The following is a 22,279-nucleotide window of genomic DNA, read 5'->3' as shown; positions in this document are numbered from 1 at the left end:
AAAGATTGACAACATGCAAGTCGTATTTAAAACCAAAACCAAAACCATTACACTAAGGTCGAAAGGCCATAACCATCCACCATGCTCATACAACACATAAAAGCATGTTAAAACACATAATCTGATCTTAACATATCATATTATCCATGATCTAATCATAAAAAGAAAATATGACAAAAATCAGAAAAATCAGAATCAAATTAGAAAAATAAGAATCACTGTTTACGGGCAGTAAACGACGTCAAACGCCTTACAGACGAGTCATTGATAGCAATAGCTATCAGTTTTGTTCAGACGCTCATTTACCTATGGAATAGGGTATTCGTTTGTGTAAATCGGACACCAGACCCAGATTTCAGCAAATCTGCAGCAGCCAATTCAGAATCCGTATCTAATATGATTCTCATAATTAGAACAAACATAAATCATGTATATATTAGTATATATATAGATTACATAATCATCTTATGATTATACAACTCATATGAATATCATATATTCAAAACCATACATATATAAGCATATTATATCAACATGAAATCATGGCGAATCACATACATGTTCATATATCGAAAACAGTTAAACACATAAACGAATTAAAAACTTTTCGCAAGTAGCTCTGATGCCATTGAAGGGTTTTTAGCACATAAACGCAGCGAAAACGTAAATTTAATCTTAAAAAAACCGAAACCCTCTGCAGGATCCATGCGAAAAAAATAATATTTAATTCGTAGTGCAGTATGTTTACCTTAAGAAGCTTTACGTTAATGGAAAGATGGAGGTCTTTAATAGAGATCCAAGAACGATGAACGGAGATCCTTAGCAGCTGCTCTTCAAGTGTGAAGCACTCCACCGGTATCCACCAAGAAAACGATGTAATGAAGGAGGAGGAGATGGAGAGAATTAGGGTTTTGTAAATCTTTTTGGTTGAGGCAAAAATATGGTCTATAATAGTATATTTATAGGCAAAATTTTCAGCTGAAAATTTTCCCATAAAATATTATTATTATTAACCCTTTATTATTCTCACTAATAATTAAAACACCTTTTAATTATTAATCCTTTTTCTAAACACTTTAGAAATAATTCTCTCACTTGATTTAATTTCCAAAAATTAAATTCTTAATTAATAATATTAAGAACTTTTTCTTAATTAATTTATAATCAATTAAATCTCATTTAATCAATTATTAAATTTGCCAATTAATTATTTATTTCATAAATAAATAATTATCAGCAATTATTAATTAAGTTCTCCACCATTAAATCATTCTCTTTTATGGTGTGACCCTGTAGGTTCAATATTAAGCCGGTAGTAGAAATAAATAATAATAAAACTATTTTATCATTATTTATATAAATTCTCTAATTCATTAAATGATTAATTAATTAATCATATTTATTCTACATCGTGAGGGATACTTCTCAGCATATCGCGACTATCCGGATAATACGAATTCACTGCTTAGAATACCAAGAACCTATTCAGTGAGTAGTTACCGTACAATTAATTCCTTCTACCCTGCAATGTCACGATTAAATACAAGGCATGGAACTTGTGTCAAGCCTATCTTATTTAATCACTTGCTTTCCCATTCACTATGCTTAGTTCTATTTAATATAAATTAGAAACTCATTTCTAATTTCATTCACTCTGGCCAGAGATTCCTGAACTAACATAAGTGGATCAGCATTGAACATTCTCTTCCTACACTGGAAGGGATAGATCCTTTATTGATCATACACTATCTTCGTGTACAAATTCCTATACCCAGTAGAGCCCTTATAATTGTCCCTTGAGACTAAGAACTAAACCAAAGCATAGTTCAGTGTACACAAGATGACTATGATGACCTCAAGTCTAAGGATACTTGTACAACTATCACTATGTGAACAACTGCTGACACGTGAGTGAACTCCATCAGTTGTTCAGCTGTGTGAGTCATGTTCAGTGAACTTATTCTATAATAAGCACCTACATACTAGCTATAGTGTCACCACACAAATGTCTATGAGAACAGACATCCTTCATAATGAAGCAAGCATAGTATGTACCGATCTTTGCGGATTATTAATTACCAGTTAGTAATCCTACGACCAGGAACTATTTAAGTTTAGAGTTATCATCTTTTAGGTCTCATTATTATGATCTCATCACAATCCATAAAAAGTTTTACTCTAAACTGTGGTATATCTTATTTAAACATTTAAATAGATAGAGCCCGCAATAAAAACAAAACAAGTCTTTTATTAATATCAATGAAATTAAAACAGATTACATAAAAGTTATTCCTAAATCCTCATACATGATTGGACTTAGGACATATCTCTTTCAAAAACTTGTTCGCGAACTTTCGAGCCGAACTATATTACGCTCAAGTTTAACTCATTTATAACTGAATCTTAAAATTATGTTCATATTCAACCCGTTTATAAATCGAATTGAACTGAAGTCGATTTTTTTTTCAAACCGAACAACGAACTATTTGTGAGCGTATGGCAATCGGGTCAGTCAAAACGGGTTTAGCAAAAACCAAACTCGAACCCGATTTTTTTTGCCGAACCCGAACCCGAACCCAGAAAAACCCGAATCCATCGAGTTTTGTTCGGGTTTGGCTCATGTTCGGGTTTGTAGATCTCCATCAAATTGCACCTTAATTTGCACAAACTCTAGTGAAAGATTACTAGAATCTGATTTGAACAAAGTGCTTATAAATATAACGATATTGAAATTTTTGGGGTTGACTAAGAGGTTCAAAGAATACAATGGATCATACTTCTATGAATAAAATTATTGGTGAAATAATGCAATAATCTTGACCTTTAGTATATTTGTATTGAACAGACTGCTGAAAATATGTTTAAATGACTTTAATGCAATAGTTTGTAAAAAATATAATTTTTTTGGTATCAATATTAGTAATATATTATATTATATATTATATTACTAGAGTCAAGTTCTATGGAGACCACGTTTTAGTTGGAGACCATGGAAACCACTTATGTTCTGCAACTAAACTCTTACATAAAAACATTTCAAAATGTATTATTTTGTGAATTATGTTCTACAGAGATCATTATTTTATTCAAAATCTTGAATATCATACATGTACTGCACGTTGAACATTACAAAAAGTTTTATTCTACGAAACATATTTAGTTTGCAGAACATTTGTTCAAATTGCAGAACATACACACTTTAGTTATTAAACTTAAATGATCTTCAACAATTTTAATGAATTAGCGATATTCGTAAAACACACTTCACAAAATAACATATTTCATAATATTTTGATTGCAGAACATAGGTGGTCTCCGATAAAAATATGTCCTCCATAGAATTTTTCTCTATATTACTAATTATAAAATATAAAATATTAGTTATATATTAACACGGGTTTCGGATCGGGTTCGGGTTGGAACGAAATGGGTTTCAGGTTTTCGGTCGGGTTCGAAACAGTATGCCTTAAACCCAAACCTGACCCGAAAATGGTTCGGGTTTAAAAATTAAACCTAAACCCGAATCCAAACCTGAAATATCGGGGTTTGGTAAAACCCGATCGGATCGGTATGGATCGGGTATCCATCGGTTTGGTATAAATTTCCATCCCTAAGCGTATCGACTCATTTACAACCATATTCAAATTATATCATAACTCATTATTAGAACACTATTTTTATTATATTTATAAGGCATCTACTAAGACATTATTGGACCTGCTCTTAGAACATTATTTTGGTATATTAATTTCAACAATTTGTCTTATAATTGTGTTTTATAATTAAAATAATAGTATATTTGAATAAAAATTAGAGGGAAGAGAAAAGATGAGAGGAGAGTGATGTATGAAAAAGAAGGAAAATAAATTTTTAATTGGTAAAAATAAAATAAGGTATGTGTAGTGGTGCCTCGACTATAGTTTCAGTTCCACCCAACGGTCACCATTCATTTACATACATTAGAATAACTGAGATGTCGAACCTCCAACTATTGTTTTAGTTTCACCTAGCGGTCGTCATCATGCCAGTACAACTCTTTCCAGAAAATCAATCAATGTTACGCACACCAAGTGTAATAAACTCCACATTTGCATACACGTTGACATTAAAAATGTGAGTTTCAAATATGACAAAAAATTGATATTATATTATAGAGCAGAAGATTTTATAATTTAAATGAGTTGATTTTGTTGAGTAGAAATGCTCAGGGAACGGGTTGGGCGAGTTTTGGGTAATTTTGTAACCCCACCCAATTATTTCGGATTTATAAATTTTGTATCTATTATAAAAATGATATCACATACCCAACCCTACTAATCACATCGGGTCGGCTTGGGTTGAATATAAAAAAAACTATTACAAATAAAGTAGCTAATGAAAATAACCTACTACAAAAAAAAGACTTAATAGAAATGACCGATCGGACTTGGTAAAGATTGTTGTGGCACCTGTATGTCACCATATCGAGTCTTACTAACAGAAAATTTATTATAACAAGTCATTAGTTTTTATACACTGAATCTAAGAAAACACTATTACTATAAATTAATTTTAATAAAAAAAAAGTTAAACTTAGTACATTTTCTGGGTGGTGCTTCTTGCACCAGTTCACAATTCCATAATATAACAAGGATAATTAAGTCATCACCGCTATTTACAATGCTTCTCACAAGTTTTTAAGAACTCGTATATTTATTTTAAGAGCAATTATAAGGTTATCTACAAGATTGTGCACATTTAAAAGTTTAGGTAGATTAGAACAGGCGAATGCATGAATAAATAAAAAGACATGAATAAAGGCCCAACATTAGGATCTTAGTAACCAACTCATTTATATGTTGGGTTGGGTTGAGTTGGATTGGTTTAAAATTTATAAAATCCAAACCCAACTCATGAAGTTCGGGTTTAATAACTTTTAACTCAATTACATTTCGGTTTAAATTTTACTGGCCAAGGTCGGTCAAAAGTAGGATCAGGTTGGTCGGTTACCCAATGCATGTGCACCTATATCATTGAGAAATGAATGAAATATTTGAGTTTTAGTTTTTAAAAATGTTCATCAATGACATACAATAGTTCTAAGGAAGAAGACGATTGTAAAATGATAATTATATCCCTAAGTTTTCTAAGTTAAACTTATTTGATGGATATACACACTTTGTAACGAAATATAAATTTTAGTATTGCAAGTGATAGTTTTTTTAGTACAACTAACTTATAGCCCGTGCTTTGCACACGGGGATCTTAAAAATTATTTAATAAAATAAATAAATAAATTTATAATTTAAATTGAATAATATGATTATGAAAGATTAAATTATCTATATAATAAGTGTATGACATCTACATATTATGATAAATTTATTTAAGAACTACTTTCGTTATATATGTTATTTTTATGTTATATATTTTATGAGATTATTTCTATAAATAGATCTGTTAAAATTTAAACTTTATTTCAAATTTGTATTAAGAACTTACCATAAGTTGTTTTCAAAAATAAAAAAAAACTTACCATAAGTAACACAATTCATATTTAAAATTGTATTGCAAAGTTTCTATATTTAAAATGGGTCATAATAAATACATGGATATTTTAAAATCTAATATAGATACCAAACCTAAAAATGGATAGTCCAGTGGGTCAAATTCAAGTTAAAAATCATATCCGAACCAAAATATGGATACCAAACCTTAGGAAAGGGTTATCCAGCAATTTATAATATATAGATATATTAAGTGGTCTGACACACTAATTGCAAGTACACAAAGTGCACTTTACTTATCAATTAATAATAGTGGAACCCATATATTCATGCAAATGCCACCAATAATATCTTCCCAAATTGCAAAATCACCAATACCACGTCATTTAGAACCAAATTTTGATATCTCTAGCCCTACTCTAATTTTTTAATCTCATGTCTAACTAAAGTAGACATGCAAGACTCCTGTATTTTAAGATTATTAAGTAGTTTACTAATCTGCGCTTCACAACGGTCTTCTAGAATACTTTTCCATTTTTTTCTTTTTTTATATTTTTTATCTAATATTGGTCCTTCTGAAATTATGAATAATAAATAAATATAATAAATTAAGAAGTTTAATAACTCATTCTCTCGTTAATTATTCTAACTTTAATGAGCCGCTCTTTCATTATTTATAAATTTAATATCATAAAATTATATTATTAATTATTAATTAGTCATTAGTCAATGTAATAGTTTTTCTATTTATTAATATAAAAATTTGAAAAAACTATCAAAATAGATTGAAACGACATGAGAGGCGCCGCATCACCGCCCCCGTTGTCTCCTTTACATAAGTATAATATCATGATATCATGATTTTTAAAAAATATTGAGAAAACATATATGTGTGTGTGCTTGTCTTTGTAATATTTTATTGGCTAAAAATTAAAAGAAAATTTTAGAAAAATGTAATATAGTAAGTTGAGTTTAGGAGATATGATATTAAAAATGGAAGTTTAGAAGAATATTAAGATGTTAAGTTGATTTAAAGAGAAATGAGAAGTTTTGGAGAATATTATGATGGTAAATTTATTTCAAAAATCTTAATGGAAGATGTTGCGTGTAACGATTGGTAATTTCGCGATGTAATTAAATGAATAAAGTATAGTTTTGTGTTATAATTATGGTTTATGTGGAATTATGTGAATCAATTGAGTATTTAATAATATCGTGGTTAATTGTCTTTGTTGTATAATATTAACTGGGAACGTAAGGTAACTCGTTCCAGTTTGATGAGTCAACTAAGGAATTAAGCTATGTTGTCGGTCCGTCCAGTTGAACAGAACCCGTATTAAAAAGGGATTAAATTATTAAAGTGTGCGAGTGTGAAATATATTTGATGATCTTGTGTGTTTGCATGATATTTGATGTATACGTGTTCAAATTGGCGCTCGATGGTGTTCTAAATGATTTTATAAGGATTTTATTGATATTTAATTATTTTTATAAAATTATACAAATGTGATCAAGGTGAGAAATTGTTTTATTATCCTTAAATTAGTCCAAGGGACTAAATGAAAATAGAAGTTGGATTTATTTTGATGATTTGAGATTTAAAAATGATTTTATGGAATTTATTTATATTATTTGGGGTTATTTGTGAAAATCTATATTAAATAATCTATTGTACAATAATTTGAATAAAATATAAGAAGATATTTAGTTTTGTGTTTTTATTTTTATAAAAAGAAAGTTTAATTATTTGTAATTAAGTGGAAAGAAATTGCATAATTTTTAATTACTTGTAGATCAAAAATAGAAAAGAAAAAGAAAGAGGAAATTTTGCTATTTACCTAATTGTCCCTAAAATGTATTATATATACTCGCTTCCTCCCCCTTTTCTTTCTTTCTCCACCGTCTCTCTCTTTTCTCTCTTTCTCGAGCTCTCTTCTCTCTCTACTATCCGTATTCACTCTCTCTCCCTTACTCTCATCGATTCTTCCATTAAAACTCAATAACAATCTAATATATGGGGTTCATGTGCTATATATATGTATGTATATACTTGCATGTGGGTTTGGTGTGTGAAGTTATGTGTGATGTGTTCGGTACTTGGAGTGATGCCCGAGTTCTTGATTTCCCTTCGGTTTTTGCTTGAATCTTATCAGTTCTGTGATGATTGAGTGTTGCATGTTAATTGTTGTTAATTTTTGTGTATAAATTGGTGAAGTTTCGAGTTGGGGGCAAAAAATCCGGCAACCTCGAACCCTTTCCGCCACCGGTGATGAACTCCGGTGAACCGGTGGTGAGCCATGATGTTGTATTTGAGCTCTAAATACCTTTAAATTTGATTTTGATATTTGCATGTGTAGATTTTAAAGTTCAGACATTTTATTGGGATTTAGTTCGAAAATTATAAGATAAATTTGAAAGAATTGTTGTATGTTGATATTTGGGTTTGAATAAGAATGGATTGTGATGTAAAGAAAAAAAATGGTGCATGTCATGCTATTTGGAAAATTTTGAATAAAATTCTCGGGTATTATATGATTTCTGGTTCGGTTTTTCTGAAAAACTTGATTGATTATAATTGTCTCTTAGTTTTGGATTGAAGTTATATATGATTCATGATTTAAAGCATACATGTCGATTTTAAATGTATGCATGCTAATTTTACAAGTGTTTCAATGATATATTTGATTATTGGTTAAATTAGAAATCAAATGTTGGATACGAATGCATGTGAAATTGATATGTGTTATTATTCCCTAACAATACAACAAGAATTACAGAAGGGGGGTTGAATGTAATTCTGGCTACTTTTTCAAGATTTTAAAACAGTTTTAACTCGATGAATATATAAGTGTTTGATTTGCAGATTGCGGAATGAAGTAGTTATATAATCAAAACACAAGGTAATAAAAACACAAGCTTTTAAAACTTTCTAGTGGATTTTGTGACAGCCTCAACCCCGGGATCAGGGGCTGACGTCACCAAAATACAACTATGATTATCCACTAATAATTAAACTTTATTATATAAACACGACCCCAAACTAGGATCCGATAGAGGTTCAAGTATTATTTAGGTTACAACACAACATCTAATTTATTCCACAACTCGACACTCTAACTTAGTACAACAACTCATCAGACCTCAGGGTCTAATACAACTACCTCAGAGGAGCCGGTACCGGAGGGGGCTGGCACTCTATTTTCGCCTGGTCTTCTAGACATCTGCAATATATAAATATAAAACAAGCCGCAAGGGTGAACAATCAATTGGTCAAAAGTACCACTATATGAATAAAAAAGTGAACAGTATAAATAAAACTGTATAGGAGCAAATATCAAAACTAGTTTACGAAAATAGGTAAAACAGGTATAAACTGGATATCAAAACTAGCATGCTCTGAAAAACAATATCATCTGTAGTGTGCTGTAAAAATACCAGAGTCCAATTTTAGCATGCTATTCCTTTTCCAAACCACTGTTCCATTACAGGAACCATAAATCGTCTGTCCCGTTACGGGGACCACAAAACCATTTGTTCCGTTACAGGAACCACTAAACCAAAATCAGATATATAATTGGACGAATCCTAGGGACAGCTGATGAGTCTATCACACCACAATTTGTTTTGGAACTCAGAGACTAGCTAGGTCTCTATCATGCTGGACTAAGCGGTCTAAATAGGGCGCGCAACCGACTTAGGCTCTTACACAACCCTGTTGGGCCGTTATGGGCCTCTTACGCAACCAACCATCCAATATCTGATCCGTTTTTATCCAATTTTCAGTATCAATTACACCTATCTCTTTTTTTTTAAAAAATTATCTCACAGCACAAATTCTAAAATCTTTTCAATTTAATCACAATCTAGAGATAGGCATTTTCAGAAGTTACTTTTCCCCAAAATATCAGTTAATAAAACATATTTAAATACGAGGAATACGTAATTTAAAACGTTATGTTCCAGTACGTAATTTAAATCAACAATTATTTATATATACTGAACTGTAAAAGATTTGTTCAGGGATACTTGCCTTGTGAAACTTTACACTAACACTGACTCGGCTCTAACCCGACTTCAACTACTGGGTCCTTCGACTCGAACCTACAGAATCGAAACAACCTAGGTTAAACGACCGGTTATGCTTGACTTATCCTCACTAAAATAATTACCTAACGATACGATTCCCGACTCATACATATTCGTATAATAATATACACATAATAATAATACACGTAACAGTCAGAGTTTGGTTTGTATTTATTTAAATATGTATACTCGGTTCATATTTAAAAGTAATTTTTAGAAAAATTTTGACAGCGACTCCTCTATTTATAGACATACCCGTCGAAACATTAATCAACGTCAATTCCCAACAAATCCCATATGATTCATCATGAAAATATATATTTACTACTGTAAATAATTTATACAAATCATTTTATTTATTCAAAATATTTAGGACTCAGAATAAAATCATCACCGTCCACCGTCCGCTCGTAAAAATTTATCTCGGACGGCGGCAAAATTTATTAGTGCCCAAAAATATTCAGGTATCTGAATAAATTCTACCGATTATAAAAATTATTTTCTGCACGAATTAAATTTAAAATCACGAATTATTAATCAATAATTTCCCTGCAATAAATAAAAGAACCAATAATTAAAACTATAACAACCCAAACCAAATTGCACACAATTGGCCCAACAGGAGCCCAAAAAAGGCCCAACAGAAACAGGCCCAAAACCAAGAACCCAACACAATCCCACAAACACACTGCACAGCCACCACTACGCACACACGCGCCACCGCGCACATCAACACACACACACACGCACACACATGCACACACAAATACACACACATATACACAGAAACATACACTTATACACACATACACACACACACACATATATATATATATGCGTATAACCAAACACAACCCACACCACCGCCACCACGCCGGAAACCGGTGGCCAAAAAGGAAGGAACATGGCAACCAAACAGGAGGGGTAGGCGGCATGAGCAATTACCAGGAAAAAGGAAGCAACAAGGCGAGAGAAACGAAGGAAGGGAGAGAGAATAGAGAGATTAAAAGAGAGAGATAGAGAGATGAGAGAATCTAGAGAGAGAAAGACAGGGTCGAATGGACCGGAAAGAAAAAGAAATGCCTAAAATTAGACTGCTGACACGTATCCAACATTTGTGATACGTGTCATCTTTTAACCAATTGCAATTACGTGCCCATGTTTTATTCCGAACTCATAATTTACGAACCAAACTACGCATAAAATAATTTCATAGAATTACCAAAATAACCTTAAAATATTACTAATATCCCGATATTACTAAAACATAATTTTCGTAATTTTTAAATAATTTTTAAAATGCAACTTAGACCCGCATTTAATAATACAACGAAACAACGTGCGGATGAATTTAATCCCGAAAATTTCCAAAATAAATTTAAAATTCTCTGAATATTATGAACTTAATAAAATATGAATTTCATGATTTTTGAAAAATCATGGAATTAAATATAGATTTTACAAATAAACACAATCAGAAAATCATTTAAAAAATAAGTAATTAACAAAATATTGATCTGTAAACTTTATAAAATACCAAAAATATTTATTGAAATTATAAAATCATAAAAAAAAATTTAGAGACAATCCAAATATTTTTGAAAAATAAGTTTGCCATAAAATCACTTCTATATATATATATATATATCGAATGAGAACCCTGTGAAGCTTGAATAGCTCACAGCTGCTTACAAGTAGAACAAACAAACTACAGAGAAATTCTTGACAAATACATCTTTTTCTATCTCTCTTTAAAATGTGTTTGCTTAGTTAAGATGTTCTACTAGTTACACTTGGTTTATATATCACCAAGTTTACATGACAATAAGACAAGATAATAAAACAAAACATATCTAGTCTAACTCCATGCTACTTCACTACTCTATTCAAGCATCTTTGAATATCTTCATAATAGCATGGAAATAGTAATGCTTCTTTTTTCTCAAATTCCTGCTTAATAGGCTGCCACATTCCTTTTGCAAACACCCAACACATGACACTTGGTTTATATATCACCAAGTTTACATGACAATAAGACAAGATAATAAAACAAAACATATCTAGTCTAACTCCATGCTACTTCACTACTCTATCCAAGCATCTTTGAATATCTTCATAATAGCATGGAAATGGTAATGCTTCTTTATTCTCAAATTCCTGCTTAACAGGCTGCCACATTCCTTTTGCAAACACCCAACACATGTGACTGTGTTGTCACTGTCAACAGATATTTGAATTTGATCATCCGTCAGGTACATGCTTGTCATCCGTCGGGTAGCTTTGTTGATAATCCGTCGGGTAGCTTTGTTGATCATCCGTCAAGTAGATATTTGTCACTTGACTCCATTTCACTTATACAGAATTACAAGACATCTGATTTTTACAATTAATCAACCTATTCTGCATATCCACTAGTAGTCAACATGACTCATATGCTCCTACAAAATCTACACAAAGTTGTTTGCAGAAATGTGCTACATATCTTATTTTTACATAAGCTACTCACCCGGTGGATGTCAAATCGTCATCCGTCGGGACTATATTAAATCATCCGTCGGGACTATATTTGATCATCCGTTGAGTGCTACAAAATACACTAAGTTAAATCTACTAAAATGTTTTATTTAGTTTATCATCAAGTTCACAACATATTCCTAACAATCTCCCCCAATTTTTGTCTACTGGAATTATAGCCATAAATTAAGTGAAACTTGATGATAACAAAGCATCCTAAAGATACAGAATAAAAATAGTAGATAAAACTGATAAGTGCTACATTATTTACTGAAAATTGATCAAAGGAAAGTATACAAAGAAGTTGCTCACAATCATTATCAAGGTGCTCCTCTATTCTGAGCAGATAAGTCTATTCCTTGATTGTTTGGATTTCTTTTCAAGCCTCCTATTGTTCTCTTCTATCTGATTTTGGAGTTGTCTGTGGAACTTAAGTTCATCAGCTTCCGAGAGATCTAGCATTTCTTGCATTTCTAATAGAGTCTCATTGCTAGAGATACTCAACTGGTCCTCCAATATGAAGAATCTTCTTACTTCCTTTTCATCCCTGAATTTCATCAGCCAATAAGGCCTCAAATGCACTCTCTTTCCTGTGAAGGGAATTGACTAAGTTTTTGGTAGTACATCTTTAGCTTTATTACTCCTCAGCTCCTCAATCTTCTTTAGAACTAATCTCCTTGCAGTCACATTGTATCCAAAGTTCTTTTTGAAATATGAGTAGATCTTTATTAGAATATATTGGCTTTCTAGAAAAATCCTGTGAAGTGGCCATATTATCTCTTTTCCTCCCTTATATTTAAACACCAGCCTTTCAGGAAGATGTCTGTGAACATCAATTCCTATTACTTCTTCCAGTTCATCGAAGAAGAGGTTTATGTCAGAGAACTCCTTGATGTCATAAATGTATAATAAATCTCCCTTGTTGACTGTAGATTGAGATTTGGTTAGGGTCTTGGATCTGAGAGTCACAGGCTTTACTTTCTTGCTTGCTCTAGTCTTTTTCTTCTTTGGCTTGTTGAAGATTGGAAAGTTTAGTTCAGGAATTAGCAAACTATCCCAGTCTACTGGTTCATCCTTTGGAATTATGGGCTCACCATGAATATTCCTTGTTGGATCCACCACCTTGAATTCTTCAAATACCATTGAGGGTTTTGATGTATGAGTTGAAGTTGTAGACTTTCTGGGAATGTAGTCTTCCATTTCCTCATCACTGAAGTCCAATTTTCTTTTGGAGTGAAGCTTGTATATGAATCTTCTTTTCTGTTGTGGTTCATCTTGCACTTTCTGATCTTGAGGTTTAGCAATTATAGATGGTTGTGCAGAAATCTCAGTTGTAGTCTTTATAGCTTGAAGTTTTGCCAAGATAGCAGCTTGCTCTTTCTTTTGTTTGAGATTTTTAGCATCTAAGGCAGCTTGCTTCTTTTCTTGCCTGATTCTTTCCTTCACTTCCTTTTTAGCTTCTACAAACTGAGGGTGTCCAGCCACTACACAGATTTCTTTACCATTTCTATAAATCTTGGCAATTCTTCTTTTAAATGCCATTTCTGTAAATCTTGATAATTCTTCTTTTAAATGCTGAATCAGCTGGATTCTTGAAAAATGCAATTGACCTAGCCAACAGCTTCTTCTCATCTGTCCTAGGTGTTTCATATTCAATATCCATAAGATTTTTGTCTGAAAACTTTGAGTAGTTTCTTTTAGGCTTCATGATCAGCTTTGCTTTTGGAGATTTGATGCAAGATGTTTGACCCTTTTCCAGATAATTCAAACTCATTTCATTCACAGAGATGTGCTTGACTTGAGAGTGATGATTAAAGACTTTGTCTGGTTTCTGAATTGGTCCAAATTTCTGTTGAATTTCTGCATCTATTTTCTTCCATTCTTCTTTTAATTCCTTCTTAGCTGCTGTTACATCAATCTTTAGCAATTTGTCATTTGTTTCCAGTTTTGTTGCTGCCAGATTTATGATGTCAATGCTATCCATGGCTGGTGGCTTTGTGAAAGCAATTGTTGGCACAATTACTTTCCTGACTTGGATGTTGAGCTGTTTCTCCCCTCACTAGATGAGCCTTTCTCCCCCTTTTCATTAGCATCAAGTTGGAGAGTGGAAGGGAGTTGAGCAGCCACCAACTGTTGGAGCATAGTAGTCTGAGTTTCTTGATTAGCAAGTATCTTGTCCATTGACTTCTCCATATTAGATAATCTAGTGTCCGTGGCATCAATCTTTCTATTGAGATCAGCCTCCTTCCTTAGCTTTTGAGCTATCTCAGTCATGGTGGTTCCAGGAAGTCTAGCATCCAACCTTGCTATGAAATCTTATTTTACTTCAGAGACTTCCTACTTGATTTTATCCACACTTTGACTGTGTTGGAGAGCTTGAATCTTATGCAACTGGAGTGCTTCAAGATGTGCTATAAGTAGCCTCTTTGTGCTGGCATTTGTAGATGTTTGAATGGCTGTTTGGGTGTCATGAATCAGCTTGAATAGTGTTGATTGGAGATATGAGTAGGAACATTCTTTTGTTAGCATCCAGGCATGAACATTTGTATCTCCCCCTATGCTCATGTTGTCTTCCTCATCATCCCCACCAACATCCCCAAATGAGTCTTTATCTCTAGATGAAGAGGCCTCATTATTGTCTTGATGTGTGACTGAGTTTTGATTATAATAAACTCCCCCTGAGTTTGTGAATCTTTAATTTGAGAAAGGGGAACTTTCTGTAGGTGATCTATTCTGACTTTCAGCTACTCTTAATGTTCCGACGGATGATACACTTTGTGTCTTGACGGATGAAGCTGATTGTCTCCTGACGGATACGGCGGATTGTCTCCCGACGGATGAAGCATTTTGTAACTCGACAGATGTTGAATTATGTGCTTCATTAGTGGTAGATTTTTCTGCATTATCCTTATTCACTATTTCTTGATCACTTTATCATCACTGTCATCACTAACCATCTCCACATCATCAAACTTGAGGCTTTCATGGAAATCTCCATCTTGTAGTCCTTCAATCTTTTTGTCATTAAACACAACATGTACTGATTCCATAACAATATTGGTTCTTAGATTGTAGACCCTATATGCCTTTCCCACAGTATATCCAATAAAAATTCCTTCATCTGCTTTAGCATCAAACTTCCCATGTTGATCAGTTTGATTCCTCAAGATATAACATTTGCAGCCAAAGACATGAAGAAAATTTAGAGTTAGATTCCTATTCTTGAACAACTGGTAGGGTGTCATACACTTTGCTTGATTAACCAAAGAGATATTCTGAGTGTAGCAGGCAGAATCACAGCTTCAGCCCGAAAATATGTTGGTAACTTTGATTCTTCAAGCATAGTCCTTGCAGCTTTAATAAGAGAACTGTTCTTTCTTTCCACTACTTTATTTTGTTATGGAGTTCTTGCTGTAGAAAACTCATGCATAATCCCATTCTCTTCACAAAATGATCTCATTACAGAATTCTTGAACTCAGTTCTATTGTCACTCCTGATTCTTCTTACTTTAAAATCAGGATGATTGTTGACTTGCCTTATGTGATTGACGATGATTTCACTAGCTTCATCTTTGGACTTTAGGAAATATTTCCAAGAGAACTTTGAGAAATCATCCACAATTACTAGGCAAAATCTTTTCCTTGAGATGGAAAACACATTGATGGGTCCAAACAAATCCATGTGTAACAATTGCAAAGGTTCTTCAACTATTGAATCAAGCTTCTTTCTGAATAATGCTTTGATCTGCTTTCCTTTCTGGCAGGCATCACACAATCCATCCTTAGTAAACTCCACTTGAAGAATACCTCTAACTAGTTCTTTCTTGACAACCTCATTCATGGTCTTGAAGTTTAGATGGGACAGCTTCTTGTGCCATAGCCAACTTTCATCTTGACTTGCTTTACTGAGAAGACAAGTGATAGATTCTGCATTAGATGAGTTGAAGTCAGCTAGATACATATTTCCTTTTCTCACTCCAGTGAGAACCACTTTGTTGCTCATTTTGTTTGTCACAACACAAGCTTCTAAATTGAAGGTTACTGAGTTGCCCTTATCACAAAGCTGGCTGATACTCAACAAATTATGCTTGAGACCATCCACTAGGGCAACCTCTTCAATGATGATATTGTCTTTTGTAATCAAGCCATATCCCACAGTATAACCCTTGTTGTCATCTCCAAAAGTAATATTTGGGCCAACTCTTTCCTTGAACTCAGTGAGCAGGGTAGAATCTCCAGTCATGTGCCTTGAACAACTACTATCCAGATACCAAAGATTCTTTCTGTTTCCCTGCACACATTAAAATCAAATGAAGTTGATTTTGGTACCCCAAGTTTCCTTGGGTCCTGCCTTGTTAGCTTTCTTCTTTGGTTTCTTAGGTTTGATCTCATTTGACTTGAGAATTTCTGATTCATCCTTAGTCATTTGAGTTGAACCTTTGAAACCGGTCATTAAAATAGAATTGTCATGCACATTTTGATTAACAGGAAAAGGCATGTTATTTGCAAATATGTTATTGCAGTAAGGCATGCTAAATGGCATTTGAGGCATACTAAATGCATCATAATAAGGATTAGTTGTAAATGGCATATTAGCAAATTATGCATTCATATTCTGAGCAGACATAACATTCATAGACATGGTACGCATGGCAGTCATGTTGGGAAAAGAGGGAGGTGCAGACATAGGAGTAGGCATGGCAAGTTTGCAATTAACAGACAAGTGATTAACACTACCACACTTAACACAGATTTTTCTTGGTGCATATTTATCAGGTGTGTAGTTGTTATGTTTGTTAATTCCTACTTTCCCATTTCTATTGTTTTTCTTTTTAGTTTCTGTTTTAACCTCAATCTTTTCTAATTTGTCATTCAATTGCTTGATGGACAGATGACCAACATTAACTTTCCTGTCTTTCTTAACTTGACTAGATTCTCCTGGAATAAAGTTCTTAGAAACTGATCCATATTTCTCATTTAACTTAGCTAGTTTAGCTTTGCTAATAGGTTTACTCACAGTCGACGGATGTGGCTCATTATCACTCGACGGATAATCCTTCTGATTATCCGACGGATGATCTTCATCATCCGTTGAGTCCACATCTGTCAACGATCCTTCAACCAAATTGGACTCAAACTTCTATTTACTCTTCTTCCAGGTTGCATCATAAAAGGACACAATACCTTGAACTTTAGTGATTTGAGCATGGACATCTCTGGATGATTTCCATGCTTTGATCACTTCCTATTCTCGTTCAAGCTGCTTCTTTAAAATCTCTTCTTTCTTCAAGGACTCGGGTAATTCATCCTTAGCAATCTTACACTCAATTCTCAATTTTTCAAATTCAATAAAGTGAGACTCTAGCACATTATTCCTCTCACTTAAAAACAAATTGTTTTCTTTAATTTTAGTATTTTCTTTAGTGAGGGACTTAAGTGTAACACGCAAGCGATATAATTCTGTGGACATGTCATTTATGGCATCATTACACTTAGCTTTAGATAAATGTGCTAGGTTAGTGGTGATTACCTGATTACTTGAAAAACTTGTTCCTATTTCATCAGACTTGGCCATCAGGGCTAAATTGACATAGTTTGTTTCTTCATCTTCATCCAAACCATCTACAGCCTAGTCATTCTCCTGTGTGATGAAAGCCCTTTCCTTTTATTTGAGCAAATCAAAGTATTTTTATTTATAATCAACAGGCTCAAATTTCTTCTTACTAGAATCACACTTTCTACATTCACTTGCAAAATGCCCTGCCAAGCCACATTTAAAACATTTGAATTTGGATTTATCCACCATGTTTCTACTTGGCTTGGCTGCTCCAAAATTCTTTTTGAATTTGAGCTTGTAAAATCTTCTGGATAGGAATGCTACATGTTCATCAATATCGTCCATGTCATCTTGGCTCAAGTGATCTTCACTTTCAGCTACCAGCCCTTTACCCTTACTTTCACAGACCTTTGATGTAAACTCAACAGCTTCTACCTTCATCTCTTTCTCCTTCTCTAACTCAACAACCAGTGCTATGGACCCTCCTTTTTTCCTTCCTTTCTCCATGCTCTCATCTTGCTCTATTTCAATCTCATAGGTTTTTAGGATGCCATACAGTCTCTCCAAGGTGAACTCCTTATAATCCTGAGAATTTCTCGATGAGACTGTCATTGGTTTCCACTCTTTTGGAAGAGATCTAAGGAACTTGAGGTTAGAGTCTTTTATTTGATAGACTATTCCATGCAACTTCAGAGCATTTAGTAGCTTTTGAAATCTACTAAAAATATCAGTGAGAGACTCACTTTCTTCACAGTGGAAATGCTCATATTGCTGAATCAGCAGCTGCATCTTGTTCTCTCTTGCTTGCTCAGTACCATCACAAATAATTTGGATTGTGTCCCAAACCTTTTTGGTTGTTTTACAGTTAATGATGTTATCAAACGTATCACCATCAACTCCATTGAACAATATGTTCATGGCCTTCTTATCTTTCCTAACTTACTCAATATCAGGATCTGACCACTCATGCCTAGGTTTGGAACAGATGGTTTATTGCCAATTGCAGCTCTCATTGGGACATGAGGACCTTTCTCTATGCAATCCACATATGCCTCATATTGATAAAGAAGATGGAGGTGCATCTTCACCTTCCAGTGGTGATAATTGTCTTTGTCCAGAAATGGAATTTTGACTCCAATATCGTTCTTGTTCATCTTGTTGTTTGTTGTGATCTTTACACTCTTTGTACTTCAAGAGCTTGCTCTGATACCAATTGTTATTCCCTAACAATACAACAAGAATTACAGAAGGGGGGTTGAATGTAATTCTGGCTACTTTTTCAAGATTTTAAAACAGTTCTAACTCGATGAATATATAAGTGTTTGATTTGCAGATTGGGGAATGAAGTAGTAATATAATCAAAACACAAGGTAATAAAAACACAAGCTTTTAAAACTTTTTGGTGGATTTGAAAGTATCCACCAGATATATATATATATATATATATATATATATATATATATATATCGAATGAGAATCCTGTGAAGCTTGAATAGCTCACAGCTGCTTACAAGTAGAACAAACAAACTACAGAGAAATTTTTTGACAAGTACAGCTTTTTCTCTCTCTTTAAAATGTGTTTGCTTAGTAAAGATGTTCTACTAGTTACACTTGGTATATATATCACCAAGTTTACATGACAATAAGACAAGATAATAAAACAAAACATATCTAGTCTAACTCCATGCTACTTCACTACTCTATTCAAGCATCTTTGAATATCTTCATAATAGCATGGAAATGGTAATGCTTCTTTGTTCTCAAATTCCTTCTTAACATGCTGCCACATTCCTTTTGCAAACACCCAACACATGTGACTGTGTTGTCACTGTCAATAGATATTTGAATTTGATCATCCGTCGGGTACATGCTTCTCATCCGTCGGGTAGCTTTGTTGATCATCCGTCGAGTAGCTATTTGTCACTTGACTCCATTTCACTTATATAGAATTACAAGACATCTGATATTTACAATTAATCAACCTATTCTGCATATCCACCAGTAGTCAACATGACTCATATGCTCCTACAAAATCTACACAAAGTTGTTTGCGGAAATGTGCTACAGATCTTATTGTTACATAAGCTACTCACCCGGTAGATGTCAAATCGTCATCCGTCGGGACTATATTAAATCATCTGTTGGGACTATATTTGATCATCCATTGAGTGATACAAAATACACTAAGTTAAATCTACTAAGGTGTTTTGTTTAATTTATCATCAAGTTCACAACATATTCCTAACATGTGTATAGTTGGATATAAATAAGTTGGTGTTTTGATTCGGTTTTAGGGAAATTATGCAATAGGATATATGCATGTTAGTCAAATTGGTTTTGATTGATGAATCGTATATGATTAAGTAAAGATTATAAGTTTTGACTCTCGATTCTTATATAGTTTGACGATTCTTGGTTAAATGTGATTATAAGATATAGAATTAAGATCGAATATGGATTCTGGTGAATTGTTAGTTGTATTATATATGAAAATTGCAATGCATGTTATGTGCTAAGTGTTTAAGCGTAATCGCGAGTAAGCATAGTTACGACTTAATAGAATTGAGTTATCAAAATCATGGGATTGTGTAAATATTTGTTATATGAAAATTGTTGGATGAATAGGGGATATAGAAGTATAAAGTATGTATTAATATGTGCTGTTATAAAAGACATGCCTGTACTTTAACAAGACTAAGACATTTTGTCAACCCTATGTAAGTTGTATTGTTATCTTAATTTGTATTTTGTACTTGTAACATTTAAACTCTGTAAAAATGTCAAAGGAGCAGACTGGAATCTTTTTCTATAAACAGTGTCAAGCCTAAGAATTCTATCTGGAAGAAGATCAAAAAGATCATGCCTCAGAAGAATTATGAAGAAGCTTGGAGTTGAATAAATCTGTTTTAGGAAAAATACTTTAAGTCAAGACCTCTATAAGTCACAAATTTAATGTTATAGAGAAGTCATTCGAGAACTCCAGAATGGCTTATCGAGAAGTCAGGAAAGCTACTAGAGAACTCAGAGATATCGACAAGCCAAATTCAAGAACTAAAGATTGGAGATATCGACAAGTCATTTCTTCACTAGAGAACTCAGAGTTATCGACAAGTCTACATTCATCAGAGAACTCTGAGTTATCGATAAGTCAAGTTCCACTAGAGAACTTAGAGATATCGATATGTCAAAATTCACTAGAGAACTCAGAGATATCGACAAGTTAATTTTGTTAGAGAACTCTGAAAATATCGTCAAGTCAAGAAGCCACTAGCGAACTAAGAATTATCGATAACTCAAAGTGAAGATGTGAAGACTAGAGATCTCGACAAGCCTAATTTCTCTTATAGAAAATTGAAGACCTCTACAAGACATACCCAATATAGAGTACTAGAGATCTCGATAAGCCGATATACTTATCGAGATGTCAAATGCTCTATATACCTAAACTGGAGATCTCGAGGTACAATCTCAAAGTACATAATTGCAGATCAGTTCAATATCTAAGATAAACAATCAACAAACAATCCAACAGCTGGATTAACAAGTCTACAAAAAGGAGCTTGAAGAATGTGCAAAATCAATGGTGAAGATTAACTGACAGAGGAAGATCAAAGTGAACACGGGATGCTGAAGATATGCTAAGCCAGCAATGGAAGATCTACTTTTCAATAAATAGAAATGACAAGTGACAGTATAGAAAAGCTAATAGCATGTCTTATTACACACTGTGTAAACCAGCAGTTAACTAAGTTATAAAGTTAACACTGGTCCTTTAGTTAGTTGTAAAATTTTAGATCAAATTTCTTGTAACACTCTCAAGAAGAAGCTAAGCTCTTTATTAACAAGGAGCCTAGAAATTTTGTAGCAAAACAGTCTTAATTTTAATATAAAATTAAGTGAGTTTTGAAGATCTGTATTCTTTATTTTTTGCAAGCTCAAATTCTGCATGAACACATTTCACTACAAGAATTTATTTACTTTGTTCAACCATAAACATTCAAGAAAAGCCTAAAAATAGTAAAACACATTCACCCCCCTCTGTGTGTTATGCATTTCCTAACAAGTGGTATCAGAACAAAATCTGAATGTAAACAGATTCAAGATCTTGGAAGAATGAATACACATAAAATCAATAGCATTAAAATTCCTACCTTTGACAAAGCTAACTACATTCTTTGGAAAAAGAAAATGATGTTGTTCATCAAGATGGCCAATCCACTCTACATTCAGATCCTCAAGAATGGACCCTTCATTCCTATGGTTAGAGTTGAGGAATCTATAGATGGAGACATGGTTATTCCAGCTCATTATGCTCCAAAAGATCCTTCTGAGTATAGTGACCCTGAAAAGGAGAAAGTTTCCCTGAATAGCAGCTTGCAATTAATATTGATTGAGTCACTTGATAATGTGATGTACAACAACATTGTCAACTGTGACACTGCCAAGCAAATATGGGAAAAGATTGAGATACTCTGTGAGGGAACTGAGGAAGTTAGGTCAAATCAGAGAAGGATACTGATTTCACAGTACGAGGGTTTCATGGCTAAGCCAAAGGAAAGCATTACTGATGTGTTTGAAAGATTTAACAAGCTGATAAATGACTTGCAGGTTCATGACAAATACTATGATGCTGAAG

Source organism: Apium graveolens, chromosome 6, assembly GCF_009905375.1.
Source record: "Apium graveolens cultivar Ventura chromosome 6, ASM990537v1, whole genome shotgun sequence".
Lineage (NCBI taxonomy): Eukaryota > Viridiplantae > Streptophyta > Magnoliopsida > Apiales > Apiaceae > Apium > Apium graveolens.
This window is presented reverse-complemented; position numbering follows the sequence as displayed.